At 44.1% G+C, this 27,546-nt stretch overlaps 1 long non-coding RNA gene across 1 annotated transcript in view; it reads right to left on the bottom strand.

Annotated features, from left to right (window-relative positions):
• Nucleotides 1-485: 485 nt before the first annotated feature.
• Nucleotides 486-27,546, bottom strand: part of LOC146335347 (uncharacterized) — a 48,860-nt gene continuing 21,799 nt past the window's right edge. The window contains exons 3-4 of the long non-coding RNA XR_014786035.1: nucleotides 17,798-18,519; nucleotides 486-2,558 (exon numbers count right to left, since the gene is read on the bottom strand). This is a non-coding gene — a long non-coding RNA (uncharacterized LOC146335347). The remainder of the gene's footprint in view (nucleotides 2,559-17,797; nucleotides 18,520-27,546) is intronic.

Genomic DNA, 27,546 nt, shown 5'->3' with positions numbered 1-27,546 from the left:
TGGAATACTGTCATCTCCGCTAGCTTTGTTGTTACTAATGCTTCCTAAGGCCCACTTGACTTCACTCTCTAGGATATCCGGCTCAAGTTCAGTGACCGCACTATCATGGCTATCAGGGACATTCAGATCTTTCCTGTATAGTTCTGCTGTGTATTCTTTCCACCTCTTCTTAAGCTCATCTGCTTCTGTTAGGTCCCTGCCTTCTTTGTCCTTTATCATGCCTGTCTTTGCAAAAAACGTTCCCTTGAGATCTCCGATTTTCTTGAAAAGATCTCTAGTCTTTCCCATTCTATTGTTTTCTTCGATTTCTTTGCATTGTTCATTTAAGAAGGCCTTCTTGTCTCTCCTTGCTATTCTCTGGAACTCTGCATTCAGTTGGTTATATCTTCCCCTTTCTCCCTTGCTTTTCGCTTCCCTTCTTTCCTCAGCTACTTGTAAAGCCTCATCAGACAGACACTTTGCTTTCTTGCATTTCTTTGTCTTTCGGATGGATTGAGTTACTGCCTCCTGAACAATGTTACGGACCTCCGTCCATAGTTCCTCAGGCACTCTGTCTATCAGGTCTAATCCCTGAAATCTATTCCTCACCTCCACTGTATATTCATAAGGGATATGATTTAGGTCATATCTGAATGGTTTGGTGGTTTTCCCTACGTTCTTCTATTTAAGCCGAAATTTTGCAAGAAACAGCTCATGATCTGAGCCACAGTCAGCTCCAGGTCTTATTTTGACTGACTGTATAGAGCTTCTCCATCTTTGGCTGCAAAGGACATAATCAATCTGGTTTCGATATTGACCATCTGGTGATGTCCATGTGTAGAGTCGCCTCTTGTGCTGTTGGAAAAGAGCGTTTGCTATGATCAGCGTGTTCTCTTGGCAAAACTCGATTAGCCTTTGTCCTGCTTCATTTTGTACACCAAGGCCATGCTTGCCTGTTATCCCGGTGATTTCTTGACTTCCTACTTTAGCATTCCAATCCCCTATGATGAAGAGGACATCTTTTTTTGGTGTTAGTTCTAGAAGGTGTTGTAGGTCTTCATAGAACCGATCAACCTCAGCTTCTTCGGCCTCAGTGGTTGGGGCATAGATTTGAATTACTGTGATGTTGAATGGTTTCCCTTGCAAGATGTGGTGGTGCCTCGTCTTGACCCAGCCTACCTCTGTTTTTCTGCCTACCTGCTCCTGTCTCAATCTTCCTGCCTGCCTGCATCTGTGTCCCAGACCCTCTTCAGGCAGACGTCTCAACTTGGATACCTCCTTTAGAGTTCCGATTGGTTCTGACTGAAACCCAGAGCAGATGCACCGCCCCACTGACACTGGAGCCACCAGCCTCCACTGAATTCACGCTTGTCCTCCCCACAAGTTCAGCTCTAAATTAACAGTGGGACTGCTTCAACGCATGAACGCAAATTCACAACTTTTCAGTTTCCCCATTCCACCCGGGAAAAAAGCAGATTACGCTGAAGCCTTCTGTAGGAACGGGGAAGAAATTAGTGTGGTTCGCCTTTTAATGGTAACTTACCTAATTTCACACTTTTTAACCAACCCATGCATGAAAACTCAGTTATCCTTTGATATCTGCATTCTGCACATCTCCAAATTTTGCAGTAAAGTTCTCCAGACAGAAGATGTGTACAAAAATACAGATATTAGTTGAAAGTACATGCAAAAATGTACATTTTAAAGTAACATTCAGAAATTGCATTATATTAGAAAAATTACTTAGAAAAATGTGCATATGACACAAACATTAATATATTAGGAGAAAAGTGCAAAAATACATACAAATGATCATGTCAACCTTTATTTGTAAATTTCTCAAAGTTCGGGACATACCGAACTTAATGTTGGAAAAATGAGAAACTGTGAGAAACTGAATTTGACAGATCCAACCACCCCAGGTTTTGTGCGTGCTGAAGCATTTCCATAGCCATTTCTGCCCAACGCTGCATGGATCAACTGAAGCCACATTCAAAAGGCAGCAATTTGGCCATATCATCTGAACTAGACCAGTATCTAAAAATATAGGTAGGGGGATAGATCCTATATGTCCATAACATGGATGTACGGATTTTGTAAAAACCCATTCTGTCTGCATTTCACAGATTGTCAGGTGCCTTTCATTCCATCTTCTGCTCATTGACAGAATCAGATGTTTCCCAGTTTCCCGATTTGCACTTGTGAAATGCGCAAATCCTCCCAAAATGCACAACACCCTCCACAAATGCCTATTTTCATGCTTTAGCCAATGTGGGAAATGTGCCTTTTCAGATGATGGTTTTTTTAACATATTTTTCTACAATTAGATTTGTGTAAAATTCTGGAAAATCAAAAACTGGTCCACAAATCCACGGAACCTGTGTGACTCACGAAAAGCCGGTCCGCTCTGGAATCTGCGGGCCAGATTCCTAGAAATCCAAACTCATTTGATTCAGTTGTGGATTTCTCTGACGTCCCTAATTCATAATAGAGATGGACAAATCGATCTGTTTCCAGTCTGTGACACACTTTCACATGTGTTCGCTCATAGATCTTCTCCCTCCAATTTTTGCATTCATCTGCATTTAAAAAAAAAAGATCTGCATGAAAATCTGCATTTAAACATCAGTTTTAGCTGGTGCTCTAGGTCAGGGATCTAGGTGGGTCCTAATAAAGGTATTACCACACTGTGGCTTTGGGTCTGATACAGCCATTTTGCAAACAGGGAAACTCAAAGCCATCTGGAAGTGGCCTGGAGTCTTATTCTCAGAGACTGAAGGCCAACTCTTGTTCCAGTGAAACACATGGGCCTTCATTGCATGCCCCATCACCACCAAAAAACATTAATCAGGGCAACTGTTGCTGTGTCCTTAGAGAGGCAAAAACTCTTGTTTCCTGCATAATGAATCACAGCTAATTAACAGACCAATAAAATCTGAACTTTTAATTTATCAGTATTGACTTAATGTCTCACTTCCCTTCATAAGTTCATCGCTATCATCTCTGCATGCCATTGCCAGAATTGGCCAAGTCCAAAAGAAAGAGAATGATGACTAGTTCGAATAAACCAATTTCTTTAATATGTCCTGACATGTCAGACATCATTTCCTTGGCCCTATGGAGGTGACAGATGCTTTACAGTGTGCCAATCTGCAAAATATCATTTTGCTTTAGATCCTGGAAGTGCATTCTGCACCAAGCCAGAAAGCAGAGAGGCTCTTCTGAGAAAGCCTTGTATTTCTGGAGCTAGAATTCTGTTAGGGGAAGGGCTGTAGCCATGGCCAGCCCTAGGATATATAACGCCCTGGGCGAGGAGTGCCTTTGGTGCCCCCACCCCATACTCAATTTTGCAAGGTCATCTAGAGGATTTATGGGGCCTGGCACAAGTGTGATGTCCATCAAGAACGACATGGCTCAGAACCTTGATTTCTCAGCCACCGGGCTATAGTTTGCCCAAGCCAAAGTTCGAAAAGCCAGATTCTGAGCAGTGGCAGTGCACGATGCAACACAGCAGAACTATCACCGGTTTTACTTTTAATATTTTTTTGTTTTGTAGCAGTTCCTATCTTTTGGTAAGCATTCTTTATTTTAGAATATCCATTATTTTTATCTTTTAAAATAATAAATAAAAGTTATAAATAAAAAAGTTATCCAGCTGACCTCTTGCAGCTTGCAGCTTTGTTTTATTATTATTTACAAAGTGCTTACTGTATACAAAGTGCTAAGTGCTTGGTAATGTTGCCTCAGAGTAAAACTGTGTTCCGCTGGTTTTTACATAGCGCAAATGACATCAAAGTGGGAACTGAAAAAGAAATGCGTTAAAGCTAATTGAAGGAGGATCATTTTTTTGTACTTTGTACTCATACAACCTGTAGAGCCTTGAAAGAAAGGTTACAGACTCTTGCTTTTTGCCACCCTAGCTCATTGCACACAGTACGTTAAAGAAGAACAGCCACTGAGCTCAGCTTGGCGCCCCCCCCCCGGCAATCAGTTTGGTGCCCTCACTCAGCTTGGCACCCCAGGCAACCACCCAGCTCCCCACCCCAAGGCCAGCCCTGGCCGTAGCTCAAAGCAAATGCTTTGCATGCAAAAGGTCCTAGGTTCAACCCCCAGAATAGGGCTGGGAGAGACTCCTGTCTAAAACAAGGAAGAGGTATTGCCAGTTTAATGTAGATAACTTAAACTACATGGACCAATTGTTTGATTCAGTATAAGGCCACTTGCTATATTGGTGTTTCTATAAGGGAATTACCATTAATGCAGTACATTTGGTTGGAATGGACATCATACATGTGTACTGAAAATAGAACTGAGCCAGATTTCACATTGAATTGCATTTTCAATTGGGACATTTATTTTTTTGCTCGACAGATACACTGAAATCAAGTTTCTTGCCTTTTTTTTTTGTCTGTGTCCATGGCGGCTGTTGGAAAAATCACAATGACAATACTAGTTTTCGACAATAAGGAAAATGAAGGAACATTTTCAGCTCAGACTTAATTGAACGCCTGACTGAATTGGGTACATTAATTCCCCATGGACAGGGCCGGCCCTACCATTAGGCAGAGTGAGGTGGCTGCCTCAGGAGGCACATGCTAGGAGGCAGCAGCCAGGCGTTGGAGAAGAGAGCTTTGTGCTCCATGGCCTGCCCCCTGATCACTAAGTTAGCCTGCTTCCTACAGGTGTGGTGGAGGGCACTGCCCCAGTGCCAGTATTGAAGAAAGATTAACCTGCCAGTCCAGTCACCTCACCTTGTGTACATGGAACAGGAGGGGGCACCATCTTGTTCTTCGCCTCAGGCAGCAAAATGTGTTGGGCCAGCCCTGCCCATGGGACATAAGCTGCTTCATACCAAGTCAGACTATGGGTCCCTCTGGCTCAGTACTAATTACACTGACTGGCAGCAGCTCTTGAGGGTTTCATACAAGAGTCTTTCCCAGCCCTACCTGGAGATACAGAGGATTGAACCCGAAACCTTTACCATGCAAATTAGGGGCTCTACTACTGACCTATAGCCCTTTGCCTGAAGATACCCAGGAAGCTGTCTTATTCCAAGTCAGACCACATATCTATCACAGTGAGTATTGGGTGCTTCCGAATAAGGCTTCTATGATGTCATCACCCTGCCTCATTCATGGAAATTTACAGGGGTTCCAAATGATGGCGCCTTCCACTCATGACCATACCATGTTTTCTCTCCATTTCTTCCATCTTTTCCCTTTCCGCAGAACTTCTGTTATGGAAAATAAGATGGAAGCCCTGCACAAGGCAGCTAGGAGCCCCTCCCTCAGGAAGCAGCCATTGTCTACTCTGACTGGCAGCCGTTTGGTTCGCCAAGGTTTCAGTTAAGAGTAGGGAAGTGCAAATCAGTAAAATTCGAGTTCACTGAGGTTTTTCAAATGACATTTATTAATTATTAATTATTAATTATTACTTTTATTTATTGACTTACTTAACAACATTTGTACATTGCTCCACATCTAAAACAGATTCCGGAGCAGAGAACATAAAAGGTAAAATAATAAAAATATGAAAAGAATTAAAATACCATATTAAAATTGTTCTTTTAGAAACAGAATACGAATAAAAACCATGGCTGGTCAGTTAAGGAATGCTTGAAGCTCATTCAATCTTGTGTCCGTATCAGATTGTGAACGTGGGGGTGTTGTCTTCCTTTCACACGAAAATGTGATTTTGAAATGTATGAATTTTCTCTCATGGATTAAAGCATGTTTGTGTGCATTTTTCAAAAGTCTGTATTTTTTGTGCGCATTTCTCAAAAGTCTGCATTTTTTGTGCCCATTTTTCAAACGTATGTGTTTTTAACATTTTTACAAAATTATTATTCTGCGAATCACATCGCAAGCCCGAAAATGTACTGACTTCAACTGCACATTGTATTCAGGTCTGCATTTGGTTCTGGGAGGTGTGAGCTGGGCATAGTCTGGTCAAAAACAAACTGAAACGTATTTCCAATGCATCCTTAGGCAGGACTCTTGCCCAATCCGAGCAGAAGATGCCTGGTATTGAACTAGGGACATTTTGTTCACAATGTATAAGCTCTGCCACTGAGCCACAGCCCTTCCTCTGACAGATATAAAGTTTCACTGTGAGTTTCGAAATGCCATTTGTGGGAGGAAGTGTGGAAAGCCAAATTCTTGTGGGCGCACAGAATGTCACAACCCAATGGGACCAGAAGATCTTGGTGAAAAAGGCTGGCTGTTAGTTGGCTGCCCTGAAGCCTACATTCCAGGGAATGTGCAGAGAGACTGCAACAACAAAAACATCATTAACCCCATCTATTTCTGTGGGGCTTCTTTTATAACCCAGCTCCTACACATTTCTCCCAAGCAGACCCAACAAGACCATTGAAAAATATTTCTATATCTAAAAGGCACCCATTCTTCCAAAATGCTTCTCCCTAAATTATATACAACAGCAAAATTCTATCTATTCTATCTCTAACATTTCTATGATCTTATTATCTCTTTCAGATCCCTTCCAAACCCAATTTATAACACAGAGGGAGAGAGAATGCAACCGGAGACGAGGCTAAGCTTTGCAGCATCACAAAAACCCAAATTGGAAGAGAACATTTAAAAGAGAGCTTCAGCTATTGGGCGGTATAGAAATGAAATAAATTAAATAAATAAATAAAGTCGCTGCTAGAAATGACAGATAATAAAATCATCTAGCTTTGACTGTACAGCTCTGATCTCAGACTTGCTTGTCCCTGGAAGCAAGAACTGTTGACGGCTCTTAAGGAAAACTTGGTGGTTTGACTTGTAGATTGACTTGTACAAAATGCAATGCAATTGAGATCCCAAGAGCAAGAAATTAACACAAGGACTGGACAGGGGAAAAGTGGGGAGGGGGAAAAAATTAAGAAACCTAGTGAGTTACTACATACGTCTTAGGAATTCAAGGTACCAAAACGTTGTTGCCAAACTTCACAAAGCACAAACCTCCCCAGTTTAATCCCATTTACGTCCAATGATCAGAAAATCAACATAAGAACAGCCCTGTTGGTTTAGACCCAGAATCCATCTACCACAGGGCGTTGAACCACCCAGCTATGGTCCTAGTCCAGCCCTCCAGAGTTCCCTAGATATCTATGCCCCCTTCCCCTGCCCTTTCTCCCACCTACCAATCGTTCAGTGGGTACCTGGCTTTTGCACATTTCCTCCTACCCCACATTCTAAAAGGTTGACAAGCCTCTCCTGAGGCTTAGTAAGAGGTTTAAGCTAAAATATGCTGGTGTTTGGGGTATTTGCCCCCCCCATTGCCGTCGCCCCTGCCCACCACTGGAATGTGGCTCTCAAGAGCTTCTCTCCAAAATTACATTTGACCCTTGGGCCGAAAGAAGTTCAACACCCCTAATCAAGCATCTTGCTTATAGCAGTAACCAGCCAGATGCTGCTGGAAAGCCTGCAAGTGGGGCCTTAAGGCACAACTTCTATTTGGAGGTAGACTACCTCTGAACAAGGAGATCCCACAAGAGTGCCCCTGCATCAATCGGTGCTTGAAATGTTGGCCTAGATTTCTTACATCCCTTGTTTCTAATAGCTGGTGTGTGTATATTTCTTCCCAGTATTTAACTGGGAAGAAAACAGCCCAGGATTTCCTGATAGATCTATGAGTGATTTGCAGCAGGTCAGCAAAGGTTTCCAACTCCCAGTTGTTTAACGATAGCAACAACAAGATGGCTTTGCCTACCTAAATGAGGCTGCCGGAAAGGAAAAAAAGCTTGCGTTAACCAGGAGCAGACTTTTGTGTGAAAGGACTGTGCTCTCAGTTCAGTTCTGGAACTAAAAACAAATTCCTAGGTTCAGAATGTACTAGAGGCACCCTGGTCTTCAATTCTAAGTGAATGTCTGGTTGGTGCATCTTCGGGTTCAAGTATCAAACAAATAAGATCCAATCCACCCCTGGAATGAGATGTGAATATAAAACTTTCAGGCAAATTCCTGCTTAAATGAGTTTGGGGGAGAACCATAACTCAGTGGTGAAGCATACATGCTTTGCCTACAAAAGGTCTCCAGTCTCTTTAGTGAAAAGGATGGGGAAAACTCTCTCTGCTGAAGAGTAAACAATACTGGGCAAGAGGGCAACTGTCTGACCTGATATGAGGCAGCTTCTTTATAGTTTATGTAAGCAAGACAGAATCCTGCAACAAGACATCTGCGCCAATGCTGCTACATCTACAGGGAGCTATTCCTTAGCATATTAAGAAATCCGTCAGTCACTTTGGATCTGAATTAAAGAGATGAGGCAGAAGATGGCTATTACCAAAGCTCTGCTAAAGGGAAAATGGGCCGAGAAGACTTTTATGGAATGAAACACGCTTGTTTAGTCCTGAGACACCCGATTTAGCACGTTAGCTTCAGTAGCGAAGCAATCATTTTGTTTTTGAAATGCTTTTCTAGAAATTAGCCCAGCTGTTCTCGTCTATAGATACAGCCACCCTGTCTCTTGTTTTCCTGCCTGCTCTGCACCCATGTCACCCACTCATATAGTAGTACAAAGCTTTGTGCATTTTTCCTTTCTCTAATCCTTCCTCCAAAAGAAATTATTAGCATACTTAATGCCAGACTCTGAATTTGATTCAGATGGTGAACTGGTAAAATCATAGCCATTTAGCAAAGGAAGAAACCAAAACACGCGCGATAAGCTTTGCAATAACGTCTGTCCCACGTGGGGCAATTTTTAAAAATGTGGGTTGTGTTGCTGTTGATGATCTTATGGTGGCCACAGTGCATGGAAGGCAGCTGTATCGCCACAACTGAATCATTAGCATGCAATGCTAACATTCTGGACATGACAGTGATGGCGAGGGGAGAAACCAGTAGGATGCAGAAGGCAACAGGAGCTGTGCCTCTCCAAGTAGAGTGGCTACTTACACATTGACCCCCCAAAAGAGAGAAAAGATGCATCGCCAACACTGGGGACAAAAAGAAGATGGAGAATTGTATCAAGTTTGCATATGCAAATGTATACATACAGATGCAAATCTGAAATGGTTAGTATAATTTAAAGAGAAAGACAATACATGCCACCCTAGCGAGGAAGGCTGTGATCAGGGGACCTGGCTGCGTGCCTGCTCAGTCTCCTGTCGAGGTGCATACTGCTGGGCTTCCTGTTCAAGTTCTTAATCTTTAAATCTTTAGAGAGAGTAGCGGGAATTGCTTGAAGTCCAGGAGCCAGAGTATTCCCATATCACCCCTGCAGACCGGCTGATATCAGAGGGCAGAACCCCACCCTCTGACATCATCAGGTCCTTGGCCAAATCTCCAGATGGAGCTCCAGAGAGTCTATTTCGCTCCGGCTGGGCTTTCCCCGGCTAGGGAAAACCCAGGCAAAGCAAAGCCCACTTGCTTCACTCATGGCATTCCCCACATGAGGAATGCAGGGGAGGAGTGAAGCCAAGCTAACTGACACCTCCTTGCTGCCCTCCTTTGGTGCATGCGGGCTTTCCCCAGCCACGTGAACCAAAGCCTCCCCACTGCAGATGATGTGGGGTGGGGGAAAGACTTAGCACTTCAAACAAACAGGACAGGGGGAGGCAGAGAGAAAGGCAATGGCCTAGACGGTTGAGGATTCCTTCAAGCGGGATGTAAGGTGAACTGGGGGAAACGCTCCCTGTTGTGACAAACTGAGCTTGCACTGAACGATTGCACTGGGACAGCAACAGCCCGAGCGTGACATCACATTTTGCAGCCCATTCTCCTCCCGCACCTGCCATTCCCCGTCAGACTGCCTCCCTCGCCCCCCAACCCCGAGTGCAAGAAACGGCATGAGTGACCTTGCAGCGCACACTCCTGCAGAAGGCCAAGACTGAGCCCAGAGCCAGAAACCAGATGCCAAGTCTTGCATCCGTAGCACCGAAGGCGTACTTTTCTCTTCAGAGGCCATGCTCAGTTGCATCCCTTTGCAGTCGGTTTCCATGGCAACCGTTCACTTCAGGGGAGGTATTACCAGAGTTTAAAGAAATGGAGAAGGGGACACCGAAACAAAGAAAGAAGCAGTGCGCTAACGCGCCTTCTCTCAAACAACCGATCTGCCAGTGAAGCTGTCCGGGAGCACATCTTCCCATTCTTTTCTATTTTTTCTCCCTTTTTACTTTTTTACAAATATATGTGCCTTTCTGGCAATACAATCCTATACACATCTACTCAGCCCCACTGAGTTCAGTGGGACTTATTCTCAGGGAAGTGCGTATAGGATTGTAACCTCGGGCTGCAATCCTATACCACTTACCTTCTGAGTCCTAATCAGTGTATAGGCGTGCGCTGCAAAGGCACAATCTTATGCATGTTTAGACAGAAAAAAAAGTCCTACAACTTCTAGCATTCCCCCAGCAAGCGCTGCTGGCTGGGAAATGCTCAGAGCTGTATGACTTTTTTTCTGTCTAAACGTGCATAGGATTGCACCCTAAGTCTATTAGATCAACGTCCAAAACCCAGTCGCCTACGAATCCCTTGAGACATAACGATCAGTGTCCAAACCAATCATGCTTCTGGATGGGGGAGGGCAAAATCATGTGGGAAAAGGCAGCCCCTCAAATATCCTAGTCCCATACCATTTAGGGTTTTGTAGGTATGAAACAGCACTTTGAACTGTGCTTGGAAAACACCTGAATCCAGTGCAGATCGAACAAAACTGAAGTGATATGAACAGCAAAACAGGCTCCAGAAATCCACCCGCCACCACATTTTGCACCAGCTGAAGTTTCCAAATGCTTTTCAGAGACATGCTCAGCCCCATGTACAGCTGTGGCTGGTGTGCTGGACCAGTGCAACCAGCCCTCAAAGCCTTTGTGTCTTTCACTCATCCCCACCCTTCCTCTCATTGCCCCCACGCCATTCTCTGCATGTCCAGTATTCTACCAACACCACCCAAGATTTTAAGTGCCATTATGATACTGAGTGCACACAGCATGATACAGATATATAGAGGGCAAGATTGGCACACCAGCAACTACCGTGAAGAACAGTGTAGGGGGTATGTATGTGTAAATTTAAGCCTAGTATCATTTCATTTATTCTAATATGCACACACAAATATTGTGTTACCTCTAGATGCCATTGTGGCTCTTCAACCCACAAATGGAGAACTCACTTGTACAATCCCTTAATTTGTAAGCCTTTTGTCATTCCCTCGATCCCAAATAAGTTTAAGCATTTCTGTAGGGAGATGTCTCTACTGGAGCACATGTCAGTCTGCTCATTTCCAAGGGAAGGCAAGGGATGTATAGATGGTGTAAGATCCATTCCACCTGTGTTTCACAGACTGTCAGGAGCCTTTCATTCTGTCGTCCAGTTCTGTTCACCCTTCCTGCTGTAGAATCAGATCTTTTGTTTGCAAAGTTGCGCCAATTCGCTTTTGTGCAAATGCGCACATGCAAAAATGTGCAAATGCGCACATGCAAAAAATGCACATTTCCACACTTTAGCCTCTGGGTGGAAATGTGCGTTTTTGGCTGGGGGGGGGGGGTTGTGTGTATTTGTCTACAAGGAAATTTGCACAACATTCGGGAAAGTTAGAAAACCAGTCCGCAAGTCTGTGGAATCCTCCCAACAAGAGGGGGGAGCCGGTCTGCTGCGGAATCCACCAGCTAGATTCATGAAAATCCAAATTAATTTGGTTCTGTTGCAGATTTCTCTGACATCCCTAGGGAAGACAGTCTCCTACCAAATGTACTGCCTGGCTGGCATCCATGTCCATGCTTCCCTCTGTATGCTGCTGCATAAGCCCCTCATCTCAAAGCCTCTACACATGCTAGGACTCAGTGTCTATAGCCTTTTCATCCCAGGCCTGCTGTGTGTAAAGGGAATCTTCTGTTCACAACTGCACCTCCTCCTGCAACTACCATGCAATCTCCTCCAGCAGGGCCAGCTCTGTTCACACTTCCTGTCTTGAGGGATGCTATAGAAAGGATGGCTCACATGCTGAAACTGCTCCTATTTGTTGGGACAGTCCTTGATTTGGGGTACTTGGCCCTGGTAAAACACTGCTCTATGTTATCCTTAACGTCTTTGGGGAAAATGCTGGGGGATGCCTTTTTAAGATATTGTTAGTGCATGGACACCGTGCACTATTCAAGTTCCACCTCTCTAGAGATTTTAAATCTCTAAGGAGGAAGGCAGATATATTTCCCCCTTCAAGTGCACAATGGCCCATCAATGGCCAGTGCGCTCACTTTCCTTCTATACCCTCCCTGCACAACGGCACGTCTAGATACCAAACGCTGCTCAATATGTTCAAGTTGCTGCGACTGTATAAGAAGCACAACCAGATACGTTCTGAGATTAAATATCACTCCCTCTAATACTGAACTCGGGTGGTGAGCACCAACAGAAATGGCGCCGAAACAAGGTGGAGGTAGTATACTCAAGAGATGCCTGAGCTTTGCAGTACTAAAAAGCCCCTTAAAGGACACTCCCCCTCCAGAAACCAGCCCAAGAAGGACTGAGCATGCTCAGTAGTCATGGAATGTTGACCACCAGTTGACAAAGAAAAACAGAAAAGGAGGGGAAGGATGGAGTGGCCTGTGGGAGAGCGGCATGACTGGGCATCCTGAACTCTTATTAGGGGTTGAGGATACACAGTGACGTTTTGTTGCGCGTCCCACTTGTTAACGTTTACTTTGCTGTTTAAAATGGGAATGGTTATGGTCAGGGCTGTCAAGGGTAGGCATGGTCGGGCAACTGCCAAGGGCCCACACCCCAGCAGGGACCCACTGACAAGAGCCCCCTGGACTCGTGTCTCCACTTCACCTGCTAGTTCACCTGCCTCTCACTCTGGCCCAGACAACACTGGTTGTAGTGAGAAGGAGGAGTAGACGATGCCGCGGCCTCCTTGCTCCCTGGCTCTCTGCCTGTGAAGCAAGCAAGTGGGAGCAGTGGTAAGAAAGAGGATGAAGGACAAGAGCAGCTGGTGACAATGGTGGTAGAAAAGCAGACTCATTGAAGGAGGGGGCCCACTGAGGGTGTCTTGCCCAAGGACCCTAGAAATCTGAAGCTGGCACAGTTTATTGTCAGTTCAACATAGAGCCGGTGGAGGAAAGCAGCGTGTAATTGGTGGCATGAAACGGGGAGCCTTGGCAAGTGATATCTGGTTTGAGAACAGAGACGTTGCAAGTACGTAAGGCTGCTCTTGAGTTCATCCGTGAAGTGTTTGAAGATATGATGCTATAATCAGTGTTGCCTGGTACACACACCCTCACCCCAAACAGCACCAATCATCTGCTTGCACAAAATAAGGAACTAGGTTTTCCCACACACCTCGCAGTACCCTTTTTGCACATGCAGAAACCTGCATGCAGGAACTTGCGCGGGGTAACTGCCACACCAAAACTGCTTCTGTGCACAAATCAGCCTTACTGGAACCCAGCAATGGCCTTCATCTCACTAGACATAGCTAATTCTCCATTTGCCTTTCTGTTCATGCACAGTCAGCCTTAGGCTCAGCATAATGTGTCTCTGCTCACCCCCAACCCCCAGACGTAAGGGGTACACGCATCTAAAAATGGGCGCAACAAAGCATGGAGAGAATCCACTGGATGTTAATGCTGCAACAGGGATCTCAGCTTCTGCACCCAACAGGAACGGAAAGCTAGTTGATAAATCCATTGAGAAGACCAAGCGTATTTATTATCACCCATTTCACTATTTGCTAACCAAGTTACTCTTTCAAGAACAACTAGGCCTGCCAGAAAAAAAATTAAAACCCGAACCACCACTTAAAGGCTTTCAGCTATTAAAAAGCTTGAGATGTATTTACTATTGACAAGTTCCTAGGATTTTTTTTCCTTGTGATAAATTTGCGGGCCTCCAAAGCCAAACCAAAACATGCTATCACTTATCTCTCACCAAAACATGCTATCACTTATCTCTCACCAAAACCGCAGGGGCCAGACACATCCCCTTTAGCATTTCACATCCTTACACAAAGCCATACTTAGAAAATCTGGGGATCATTCTCACAGGTGAAGTTGGCAGTTTGAGACACAGTTCATGGAACTGTCTCCTGTCTCCTACACCTGTCCCCTTTGAAATGACTAGTTCTGCAAATCCACACGCACACACATACCCTACATAGGTATATACATAACTTTAATAAAGCAATTGACAAAACAGGAATAAATATATATTCTTTAATTTTTATGAAACGTTTCCGCTTCTGCCTTGTATATGTATAAACACGCTCTCTCGCTCGCTTGCTCGCTCTCCCTTTCTGGATACAGATTGTCCAACTTAGAGCCAACTTACCTATTTGTGGATGTTGTATGGGACAGCATTAATTGAGAATGATGCATGGGTAGCCCGCATCAAAGAAACCTTGCCCATAGAAAGCTAGCATACCAGGAAGGGTTGAGATGTTGAGGCTGTGTGTTATTTCACTCTCTACATTTAGAAAGTGCAGTTCCCAAAACAAGTCCTCCCTCTGCTGCAGGCTAGCCATTTATTAAAACCACCGTGTTCAGATTGTCACCTGTTAATCAAGTACAACTCAAAACACCGTAAAACACAGACACACACTACACAATCAATCAGAGTTTTACTTATACATGCCAACCTTGGCAAGGCTGATGGATGTTGCTGCTGTTTCCTGCTAAGTGTCTCATTTTACATCACAATAAGCAGCTGTGTTGCTACCGAACTGCAAAACGCCTCGTTTCAGAGTTTCCGGTATGAAAAGCGTTTAGACCCAGCCTTAGAGTACTTGCAAAACCCAGAAAACAGCCATGTACATATGAACAGCCCCTCATAAAGCAGAGACTAAGGCTGCAATCCTATACACATACTTACCCGGGAGTGAGTCTCATTGTACTTGATAGGGCTTACTTCTGGGTAGTAAGATATGCATAGGGTTGCACTGCATGGTTACAAACTGTAAAGCCAAGCGGCTTGAACTTCTCACGCCTGTGTCAACAACTTCCAACAACTTCCAAACATCTAGAGAGCGCAAACAAAAAACTATGCAGCATCAAAGAGGCAAGCAAAGACAACAGTGAAGGTATATTGTGTAGCACTGGGACAAAAAGAACACAACATAAGAAGAGCCGTCCTTGTTGTTGTTTAGTCGTTCAGTCGTGTCCGACTCTACGTGACCCCATGGACCATAGCACGCCAGGCCTTCCTGTCCTCCACTCTCTCCCGGAGTGTAGAGCCGTCCTAGATCACACCAAAGGCCTATCGGAGTGTCATCAAGTGACGGCACGAAAGTGGGAATTCTCAGTAGTGGAGCCCACCCCCTGGAAAACTTGTGACAAGCGTTAAGATACATCTTCAAGAGGTGGAAGCTATGACAAACTTTAGCCGCCTCTTGAAGACAAATCTTCAGCCTTCCCTTGACTTGTGATCACACTGCTCTGTTCTACTGTTCTAACGTTTTTAATGTATTTATTACTCTATATTGTTTTTACATTGGTTTTCATATTCTACTTTTTAATATAAACTGCTTAGAGATCTCAGGATATCAAGCAGTATACAAGTTTTTTAAATAACTAAATACATAATACATAACCAACCTAGTCCAGCGTCCTCTATTCCACAGTGGCCAACCAGATGCCTGTGGAAAGCCCATAGTAGGACATGAGCACAGCAGCACGCTCCCACACATGTTCCCCGGCAACTGGTACTCAACTGGTTGCATGCCGCCACTGATACTGGAGGTAATATATAGCCATCATGATAGTAACCATTGATAGCCTTATCCTCCACAAAAACGGTTTTCCTAAGGGCTTTCCCCAAACAAAACAGGAACTGTTGGGTGCAGGGTTGATTTGATTTACACCAAATTGATTTAAATTATGATTTAAATCGCTTCTCCAAAGGACTCAATTTTAATGATTTGAATCACAACTTAAAATCACTAGTGAGGAAGATTCTATTTAATCATCGTTTTTAGTAGAAGTACATTATTGTTTAATATAACCTTAATACATATTCTGAGATGTAGGTTTCATTAGAAGGTAGGTACACAGTGGAGGATACATGCAGCAGGAGTTTCCGCAGGAGCCAGGACTGCATGAGTATGTTCTGTTCAGTTTTGGTTTCACTTTCTATTTCCCTCCCCTCTCCCTTGCATTTATAGCCAGACTCCTCCTCCTTATTCAGATCTACTCCACCTTCCCAAATTCTCTATTCACTGACCTTCTCTATTTTTGTACTTAGAGAAAGGCAAGGCAGAGAGAGAGAGCGAGAGAGAGAGAGCATGCACTTCTGTACACCACCTGCAGAGCAGAATAGGACTGATCAGGTTATCTCCCATCCCCATAAACCATTAACACATTCATAGAATATAATCAGAAGTTGCATAATTAGTATTCGTCATGATATTTTTGACCTAGGCTCTTTTTGTACTAATTGTTTTAAGAAAATTTCTAAATCTGATTTAACTAAAAAAAAAAAAAATCCGATTTAAATTTTTAAAATATCATTGATTTTTTTTATCAACCCTGGTTGGGTGGGAGATCCTAGAGATGTGGGGATCCTAGAGATGTGGAGATCCTAAAGACATCTTTTGCTGGAGCTGTGCAGAGGTTCCTTTCCCTCTACCCAATGGTGGCTCAAGAACTATGAGAGGTGGCGTGGGACAGAATGCCAAGGGGAAACACACACTCAGGAGGAAAGGGTGGGTCATAATACTCCCTCTTGCTGGTAGTAAGTTAAGAACTCACTCACAGAGAAAGTCACACCAAAGAAGAAATTAATATAAAGGTTTATGGCCAGATAGATTCCTTCTGTAGGAGCTCCTTTCCATGCCCACTCTTGGTTCCATCTCTACCCCTTCAAGGTTCACCTCTCAGCTCCTATCCCTGTGGTCTCTGTAAGGAATTGTCTCTAAATTACAACAATCACAATAGTGTTAGTTACTCGACCATAGAATTGCGCCCTTGCCACTCAGAAGCCCCCAAATTCAGAGGCTTCCAAGTTTCCTTCCTATGCCCTGCCGGGCTGAAACCAACAAGGTGGGAGGTGCAGTGGAGGTGAACTTCGCCTGATCATCCTCCACCTTTCCTGATTTGTGCTAGACAGGCTTTTCAGCCCATCTAGTGAGGGCACTTCAGGGGAGAGGGAAGGAGGCTGGAGGAGACTCCGGATAATTTGTACCCTGGCCTCTCCTCTTCGCCCCTTTTCCCCCACTCCAAGGTTGAGTTTCCAACCTCAGAGAAGTAGCTGGCATGATTCACTTGGCACCAGCTGTGAGGATGAGGGGTCTGGGGTCAGATCTCCAATCCCCCCATCTGAGATCAGAGCACTGTCTCTGACTTCAGAGGGGTTTTCTGAGCCATCCTATAGTCCCTGGGACACTCGCCCAAGGGCCATAGGATTGCTCTCTCTAAAGTTAAAGCACAGGATAAAGGGCACCCTCCATGGAAGAATCCAGCATCCAATATTATATATATAATATAGGTAAAGATAAGACACACACATATATGCATATCACCATTCCCTCTATTTCCAATGTTTTCTCTAAAACCCAGAAGGCAGGGAGCCAACTAAACCCCTCGAAGGGAAGGCCTTCCACAATCTGAGTGCCACAACTGAGAAGGCCCTGCTCACATCCCAGACAATTTTATATCTTCTGCTAAAATACTGCATCTAGCTCACAGGATGTTGTTTTTATTAGCCATCTATCCAAAAATACTGATGCAGGTCACTTGTGATGCCCCAACAATCTGAACAGAAGGGGGGGGCAGAAATGACCCAATTTACAACAACAACAACACTCGAGGGGATTTTTGCTTGCCACAGGCAAGTAGGCGAATGGCCATTGATAAGCACGCAGGGCAATGATCAGTTTGACTTACCTCCTGCGATGACATTTGTAGAAAGGAAGTGCTGGCAGTCTACGCTCCCCTGCAAAGAGTCATCTAGTTGTCCCAAATCCGCTAACATGGTTTCCAGAGTTGCCATAGTCAAAACAGAAGATCTTGTCTCTCTCGACCCGTTTGGGATGTGTCTGCAGTTGTCAGAAGGAACCTGTATAGAACCTTCTTGCATTAAAAAGATTCAGTTCAACCAGTAACCCAATCCAGTGAAAGTGAACTGATGAAGCAGCCTTATATCATCAGGCCATTGGTCCATTTAGCCCAGGGCTACCTATTCTGGTTGGCAGCAGCTCTCCAAGGCCTCAGAGCAGAGGAAGAGGTCTTTCCCAGTCCTGCTATTAAGAATCTTTAGCTGGAGGTGCCAGTGATCAAACCTGGATCCTTCTGCATACAAGGCATGTGTTCTACCGTTGAGCTATGGGCCTTCCTGAAACTGAGTGGAGGGCTCTCTCCCAACAGCTGGATAAAATGCCAGCCTTCCTTCTGATTATCTACTGTCCAGGATTCCAAGCACCCGAACAGCATCTCACATTAGTCCGATTCACCTCCACGATCTCTGTGTTGAGAGCAAAGAATCATGGGTAAACAGTAATAAAAGGTCTTCCAAACCTGGAGTCTTTTCACCTTTGTGTTGTATTTGTGATCATTGGACATTTAAAGGCAGAGAATTCTCTTGGTTTCTTTTTTTGCTGGGATCACACCTGATAAACAAAATGAAACAAAAGCAGTAAATATTTTCTCTCAGATTTCTCATTTGGGAATTTCTCGCTCTATATAAAATCATATAATGGCCTCCTTTGGGGTGAATGAAGTTTGAATTGATGAAAGTTACCAGGCAAAATGTGCAAATGTAACCCACTGGTATATTTTTCTTTAAGAATTTTGAGTGAGAATATTCCTGCGCATGCTTAGTAAAGGAGTGAGATAGGGAGTGGCCAATATTTTAGGCAGTTACCAAATGCAGCGTGGAAGAAACTTGCTTTCTCCTCTCTGTAAGAACCTAAACCCTTGAGACAGGTAGTAGGGAGGTTTCCTTCTGAAACATTTTTTAAAGAGTCATGATTGTTTTTACAAACACTATGAGTTCCTTGTTGTTTGTGTTCTTTTATATTATATAAAGGGCTGTTTAACAAGTTGTTCCTGTGTTGCTGGATCCTGATCCATTTTGAGAAGATTGCTGTGGAGCTGGAGTGAACTGAGTGGAGACTGTTTTCTTTCTTTGGCTGGCAGAAAAATCAAGCTTCAGAGAGAAGTTGTATTTATATTTTTGTTGTGGACTCAAGCTGAAAGATAGAACTTTGGGAGCGCTGTGCTCTGTTTTATTGTTTTGGTGATAAGTGAACTGTTATGCATGTAAAATTATTACATGTGAATTATTATTGTTTTTAATTAAGGAATTAAAATATGTGTTAATTGTCCCTGTACAAGACCTTTGCTGTGAGTCCCTGAAGAAAAGTGTTACACAAAGTTACCAGAAAGAAAAGGCTGAAGAATTGGAAAAACAGGTGTACATACATGCAAAGCTGAGTGTGGAATTACAAAGCTGACTGAGGAACACGAACAACAAGATGTAGGTAAAGAACTGAGTTCGGGGAAAACACTGGACAGAAGATTCCAGGTACAAAACTCAATAATTCAGGAATGTTGCTAACAGTTGGAATGATGGTTGTGCAAAGGTGATGTCCTTCAACATCTGAAAAAGAAGTTTCTAAAAGAAATAGGATGACTTCAATAATGTACAGCCAAAACACATAATCAAAGAATATGCTTTTCCACATTATGCAAAGACTTGGCACACACACACACATTTATTTAATACATTTCCGTGCTGCTTTTCTGACAAGGCACCGAGGCGGTTTACGATTTTTAAATACTGAAACAAACGTTACTAAAAAACAAAAAAAAATTAGGATATCGTTCTCTCAGGCCAACTGAAGGTCTTTCCAGGAGCTGACAGCACAAGATTCCCAGCCCAGGCATCTCCTGTTATAGGCCTGGGGAGAACCTGGGACATTCAAACTGATTTCTCGTGCTTTTAAAGCATGTAGCATAGACACGGCCATAGATTATTCCGGAAGAAATTAAAACACTGTGGGAATGGTTTAATTGTGCCTTACAACTGTTCCAAATAACCAAGAAAAAGAAGAATGTGCTACCGTCCTGTAATTAGCCTTCTGTCCAACATGCTAGCTTTCTACAGGAATACAGCTGTTAGGGTGGCCGTTTGCCCTACTTCACAGAGGGCAGTCCTCTATTTGAAGGGTTGTCCGGTCCAAGTCCAGTTTAAAAGATACAGAAACCTAAGAAGGGAGAGCGCAGGCCTTGAAGTTGTCCATCCACAGTTAGCAACACCGGAACAGCAGGGCAGGCAAGCACACAGGTCACCTTGTCACAGTCTACCCCAACATGGAGAGATGTGTGGGATTTCTATTTAACATTAAAGTAATTATTTCACATTTGCATCTATCAGTATAAATTAGCATATGCAACTTTACGCAAATCTGCATCCTCTTTTGTCCTCTTTTGCTGATGCATTTCCTCTTTGTTGGCAAGGCGTGTGGCCATCCTAATTGTGATGTGGGAAAGCATTCAAACTTGCAACAAAAACAACCCCCTGCAAAACAGGCACACAGATTCCGAAAGCTTTGGGGAACGCAAGAAACCATTTGTCCACTCGCTTTGACTGGCATTGGCTCTCCAGGAACTCGGGCAGAGAGGGATCTAATGTTTGTGTCAGATCTATTATTGGATTTAGGCCTGGGTGTCAGGATGCCCTGGGAAAAACACAGCCTCATCCAGCCCAGGACTTATACTAGAACATTAAACTCTAGATCTGTTAACGTTAATCTGCATTTAGAGTCTTATTCCTTAGAGTCCCCGACCATCTGAACATAAAGGCCCTTCCTATCCATTGCCTACTACCTAATTCTTTTATAAATTGAGATGCCAGGTGCTGAAAGGGGAACCTTTCGTGTACAAAGCAGGGACCCTACTGTTACAGAGGAGGAGCTCAGATGTGTGCTGGCTGTCTGGACAAGTGCATGTTGAACTTGATGTTTGTCATGGGCATCACCCTGACACCTTGGCTCCAGAGTCTATTTTGTTCCAGAAGCAACAGCATGGAAAGCTGCCAGGAACAACACTCAGGCCCTGAAGATTGTGCCAAGGTCAGACTAATTGTGTACATGCTTGCTCCACAGATTAAAGGGAGCTACTCCCTGTAGCTACAGAAAGAGGCAAATAACTATCAGCTTGCCAAAGCACCACCCAGCCAGCAAACCCACGAGGGTGTCTTTGAATTGGCCAGTCCAGAGCCTTAGCTGGAAGTCTGGCCCAGTCTTGAAGCACTCCAACCTAACAAACAAGTCAACATGTTTAATCTCCACCTGGGCAACCAACATGCCACCTTTTGTTTTGAATAACAATAACTGAATAACGATAATAACGATAATTAATTGTCCTATGCTGGACTACTTTGTTCTCTTTTTTCTTACCCATACTGGGCATAGCCTCAGAGCCACTGAGTCCTTTGTACGGTTTTTCCTGAAACCTTTAACTGCCCTGGTGTGTGGGTGGCGGTTGTTCATTCTTTCTACTGGCTGGGACATCCATGACGCTGGTGGGTCCCAAGACGCCAGCCCTGAACATGGCATAAATAGTGATCAAGGTGTGAGGCTACCATAGAAATTAATAAACAATCTCCATTTGTCTTATAATGGCGGGGGGACCTTTTTCAGCACGAGGGTTAAAGTTTAAAATGGGAACAGTCTTGGGAGCCACCTTCCATCTGCGGATGGGGGGGAAAGGCAGAGTGGGTGGGGCCAAATGTGATAATTACCATTTTGAGTCTACTCAGAAGTAAGGAAGACAAGGCATCTATCTGCCTGTTTCCTCTGAAGTAAGCCGAACTAAGTCACGCAGCAGTACTTTCAAAAAGCATCCCAGATATCTCGTCTCTGAGTATCCGCTCACAAGGAAGCAGCTCTCCTGTCTGCGCAATGCACGGCTCGACATCTCTGTGACAGCTCGATTCTTTGCAGGATATTTAAAGGTTCATTGCCCGTTTAAAATAGCCTCTTATCTGATCGGAGATAACAGCAAAAGAAGTCAAGGAGCCAGATGGGGAATCTGCTCACAGACGGAATATTCCCTACCCCTGGCTTACAATACAATTCCTCGTGACTCTGTCCTAGCCCAGTTCTCGACTCAACTCTGGTGCCAATCCCACAGTTCCAGGGCCAGAGTCTTCCTCCTGAACCACTTGTTGCCTCGTTCACCCAGAGAGATCTGTTTGCCTTGCATGCCAGAGAGAACATCCTGGTAAAGCACCCCTTGAGTCCAAAGCCAAGTTCCATACGTACAGGGAAGAAGCTTAACCTGTGAGGCAGGTAGCTCCCAACCCCTGTAGATGATGTTGCCTTTGAGTCCAAAAACGTCTTCACTCGGCGCTTCTATCCTGCTATTATGATTGCTCCCTCACAGAAGTTTGTCGGTCCTTTTCATGACGTTGTCAAGCTCCAGGGCACATCCAAAGGTATTTCCTGGTTATTCCATCTTTAAAAGATTCGGAAATAATGGAGTATCAAATTAAGTTGGATTGTTGCACTATTAAAACGGCCACTAGATGGCCCTGTTTCATTGAGCTCTATGGAACCTTGAAAATTAAAAACTTCACCTCTCAGCAATCACGGGGTCGCTGTCTGGGAGTCCACTCTAAACGGGGAAAGGCTCCACAACGGGAAGACTGAGGGTTTTTCTTTAATGTAAAGGCAGCCCAAGAGTTGTGCTCTAGCAGGGAGCCTAGAGTGTTGGGAAGCTGCAGGCCTGGCCCAACCTATATTGCTGCCTGAGGCAACAAGCCGCTGCCTTCCCTTCTGACTTGCACCCCAGCTCACTCAAAGTCTCATGGGAGTTCACCCAAGAGACTTCAGGCAAGAGACTTCAGGTGAGGGGAGGTATGTACTGGGAGGGTGGGCAGCTCCTCCAGAGAGCCCTGCCAGATGCTGTCTTGCTGTGGAAAATGCCATGGTAGGAAGGCGGCTGGCAGGGCTCTCAAAGGCACCTGCTGAAGGCAGAGGCAGCACTCTTCCCTTTTCACTGGCAGCATCGTTTGCCTCAGTCTGCCTAATGCTTAAAGCCCTAAGCAGCTTGGGACCTTGATATTTGAGGGAGCGCCTCTCTCTATATACACCTGCCCAACAACTGAGATCTGTTGGAGGGGCCTCCTCTGCATCCCTCCAACGCAAGACATACACTATAGTGGGATGCGGGAGAGGGCCTTCTCTGTTGTGGCACCCCGGTTGGTTTTGTTTCAGCATCAAGTTAAAACATGACTTTTTCTCCAAGGCCTTTGAGGGCTAATTGAATTCCCTAAAGTTGTGCCCTGTTTTAACTGCTGTATCAGCTTGTTTAATGGTTTAATGTGCTTTTAGTTGTTTAAATTATTTATTGTTTCAACCTGTTTAAATTGATTTTATCTGTACACTGTCCTAAGATCTAAATGACATAGGGTGGTATACAAATGTTTAAATAATTAAATAAACAAACAAACAAATAAAATAATGAGGCCAGCCCTGGGAAGCTGTTATCAAAGGTCTCAAGCTGAGTGGAACCATTTTTAAAATCTTTTTGGAAATTTCATCATGCTCTGAGAGGACAGGTAAACAACCAGAGGCAGCAAGAAATGGAGCAGATGGGTCAGGAGGTTCTGGGGGTCAACAGTGGGCCCCCTGCTGGAGGTGGGTCTTGGCAGGTGCCAAAGATACCCAGTGATGCTGACACTAGATGCCAGTCCTGAATATTGCACAGAGGTTTCGTGACCAAGGTGTGAGGCTCCTATAGAAAGTAATAAACACATTCTATCTGTCAGGGTGGAAACTGAGCCGATAGAACCCCAGAGCAGTTCTGATTCTGAGGAGGATCAGCAATCCATGGGAGAGGAGCCAGCTCATCCCTCACAGGCACAGCAGCTGGCACAGATTCCTCCTGCCAGCATTCCTGGGAGAGATAGCGACCCTGGCAGCGAGAGAGCACTGGAGGGGGGCTTGCTGGACGCTCGACACAGACGCAGGGAGCAGCGCCAGATGGAGGGCGCCGAAAGGAGGCGTAGCGCTCGTTTGGCGTGCAAGCAACGGTCGTGTCCCAAGGGAAAGAGGGAGGATCTCTCCCTAGCCCATAAGTTCAGGGTCTTCCCGTGGTTCTCCTTCAAACAGGGACCAACTGCCTAACCTGGAGCATAGGCTACTTTGCTATCTTTCCCCAGTGCTGTTCCTTGCTTAGTCGCTGGTGATTAGCATCTGAAAGAGTCATTAAGTTGTAAAAGATTAAAGCCTTGAAAAGAATCCTTTTGTCTGTGTCTTGAGTTGGCTATTGGAGTAGACTGTAAGAGGCAGCTAGGGCGCTCCTGACTCTGAGTCTCAGTTTCTGTCCTCTTTCAAAGGATACGCCTTTTTAATTTCTGTCCCTCCACAAAAGAAGTCCCTATGGCATAAAGTCAGAAGTAGTAAATAAATTAATATGGTCACTGCACATGGTAACATTTTAGTTTCTCTTGCTTGTTTTTTTATTCACATTTTTTGATGTGAAATTTTTTTAAAAGTCACAGGTATATGTATTCTTAAGTGAGAATGTTCTGTATGAAAATGAGTAGTAATAATGAGAATACGTGGTATGATGGTCCATGAAAATGAATGCTCTCTGTAAAAATGATTTTGACAAAAGGAAAACTATTAATTCCACTCTGTGCCTTTGTTGACATTTAGCCTTTAGTTTTAGTTCTGTTTTTATCAAAAAGAGAGAAAAAATACAAAACTGCCACACAGCTTCTTGGGGGGGGGGGGTGTTTATATGTTTGTATGTTAATGGTTTTTATATTATGTTACAATATTGTATTTTTAAGTTTTTTAATCTTTGTAAACTGCCCAGAGAGCTTTGGATATTGGGTGCTGTAGGAATGAATAAATGAATATATATATATATATATATATATACACACACACACACACACACACACGTACGTCAGACTAAAGATGTGATTTGAAGTTTGGTATTCTGATTGGCAACCATTTTGTTATCTATCTTCATTAAAATGTTTACACTTTTCCTACCAGCTTTCTTACTCTCTCACAGCCTAACCTACCTCACAGGGGTTGTTGTAAGGATAAAACTATGCATGTCATTCCAAGCTCCTTGGAGGTGGGGCAAGATAAGCATGTAATTGATTTGATTTAATACATAAATTATGGGATAATTTGACCACAATTGCATATTCATACAATTTAATCTCCACTCTTCGATTGCAGGGATTTCTCTCTCCCTCCCTCCTTCCAAAAATTTAACATGAAGAATTCATGCTGTTGTTACCAGGTGAGCCTCTAGCTTTTCCTATTACTAGCCAAGCCCTGGAACCTTGCTTTAATCTGAAAAAAGAGAAGATTGTCAGTAGCAAACTTCAGGGTGGGGAAGGCCCCAAAACAACGTCATAGGGGTGGAGCAGATGGCTGTACTTGTTGCAAGATGCAGCTACTAGGGGAACAGACTGCACAGGGGGCAACAGGCATACACCTCCATCTCCACCTCCAAGAGAGGAAAATGTTCTTTCCTTGGTTCCATCTTTTTCCTCCCCCTGCCTTCCCTTTCCTGCTTTACTGAATCCCCTTGGAGCAGGAGAACATTTAAGCCAGTGCTTGGCGGGATTACTCTTTCAAGCAAGGGGACGAATATATCACACCCAAGAACTATGGATCCATTTAATTCCCATTGCGGTTATATATTTTAAAATATATAATTGCAGTGGAAATTAGAGCTGACGAGAAACAACGGTTTGATAAAAAATTCATGACATTAGATGCAGTAATTCGAGGAAAAACAGTTTTGTGAAATGGCGTCCACCCCCCGCAACTTTGTTTTGCCGATTCATTTGGCCAATTCTTCAGCATGTTTACTTGAGAGTAAGTCCCACTGAACTGTCTGGTGCTTACTTCTGATTACAAATGCATAGGATTGCACTGTTAATCTCCAGTTCTGCTCTCTCCTCCTTCACTCTCACCCCACAAAAAATGTGGCACTGGATGCCTTTCAAACCTTTGGGCCTGCTTTCAAATAGCACCTTCAGGTTTTTGCAAGACATTCTTCTTTATTTCACAAAAAAAAAACCCTGACAAATTAAATTCGATGTAAGTGAAACGGGTTTAAAATAATCATTCTCATTTCAAGCCAGCCCTGGTAGAAATTAAATTATTAAGGCCTTTGGAAAAAAATCTGTGTTGGAGGAGCTTGCCTCCTTGCCAAACCTGGGCCTGAAACAAGACGGATAGGGATCCAGAGGATTGGTTTCATCCAGCAGTCTGAAGCTGAATCATGGCCACACACTCAAGCAGCTGGCTCAAGAACAGGTGATTAAAGGGTAACAGATGCACAGGGCATCTGGGTGCAAAAACCCAGAGGTACGGTCACTTGTAGCAAATAGGCTGGCTGCTTACACATCACCAAAAAAAGAGGTGAGGCATCACCCAAAAATGGGTCGAAGAAGAACACCAATTTGCATGACATTTGCATATGATAATTTATATGTACAGATGCATATTTAGAAATTGTTATTATAATTTAAATAAAAATACGATACATCTCACCATAGTGGAGAAGACTGAACAGGTGACCTGTGTGTCTGTCTACTGTCCAGGGCACCTTCGAGGCCTTTTTTCCCCTTCTTATGGGTCCTTATCTTTAAGCTGGACTTGGACTGCACATCCCTTCAAACAGAATAGAACTTCAAACAGAGGACTTGCCTCTGTAAAGTAGGACACCTGGCCACCCTATGCCCAAAACAAATATCTTGTTTTCATCAAAGTTTCCCTACTTAGACACTGGAATGATTTCAAAACACTGCAGGACACATGGCAAATGGCTATTTACATGTTGCTCAAGGTAGCCTTCCCCACAACAGACAAGGAAGAAGTCTGTCCACCAGGTATGTTGACCCATGGTTTCCACAGCATGGTCTGTAAGCTAAGTGTGTTAATTTCCAATTCTCCTCTCTCCTCCTTCATTCCCCCACAAGGGAACAAAGATAAATCATTGCCACTATTTAAAAAAAAAAAAAAAACTGGCCAAAGAGAGCTGGTATAGCACAGTGGCTGACAAACTGAGATACAAATCAGCAAGTGCCCAGTTTGACTCTTGCCTCTGCCATGAACTCACTAGGCAGTCCTAGACAAGGCATTCCAGCCTCAGCTTCCCATCTGCAATCCAGGACTATTAATACTGGTCTGCTTTACAAGGCGGATGTGGTGCAATGGCTATAGACTGAGCTACAAAACTGGGAAGTCCCTGTTGAGATCTCTCCTCTGCCACAAACTCACTAGGTGTTCTTGGGCAAACCTCAGCCCCATCACTGCAATATGACCTCAGCCCCATCACTGCAAACCTCAGCCCCATCACTGCAATATGACCTCAGCCCCATCACTGCAAACCTCAGCCCCATCACTGCAATACCAACCTACCTTACAGGGTTGCTGTAAGTATTAAAAACAAGGTAATAGATGTGAAGCACTTTGAACATGCAAAACAGCCTTTGGGACACCTTCCCCTCTGGGGAGAAGCGCATGGTGCCCGAGCTGCAGCACCCCCCACCCCAGGCCACCCCCCTGCACACGCACACGCACACCAACTTATCCTTAAATTGATTTTAAGCTGCTTTAAGAACCCACCTTGGCTAAAAGAACAGCTTA

This window comes from Heloderma suspectum, chromosome 15, assembly GCF_057233095.1.
Source record: "Heloderma suspectum isolate Gila_16-S chromosome 15, 16-S_ref, whole genome shotgun sequence".
NCBI classification, from domain to species: Eukaryota; Metazoa; Chordata; class Lepidosauria; order Squamata; family Helodermatidae; genus Heloderma; species Heloderma suspectum.
The sequence above is the reverse complement of the archived record's forward strand: the minus strand, read 5'-3'. Positions and strand labels throughout refer to the sequence as shown.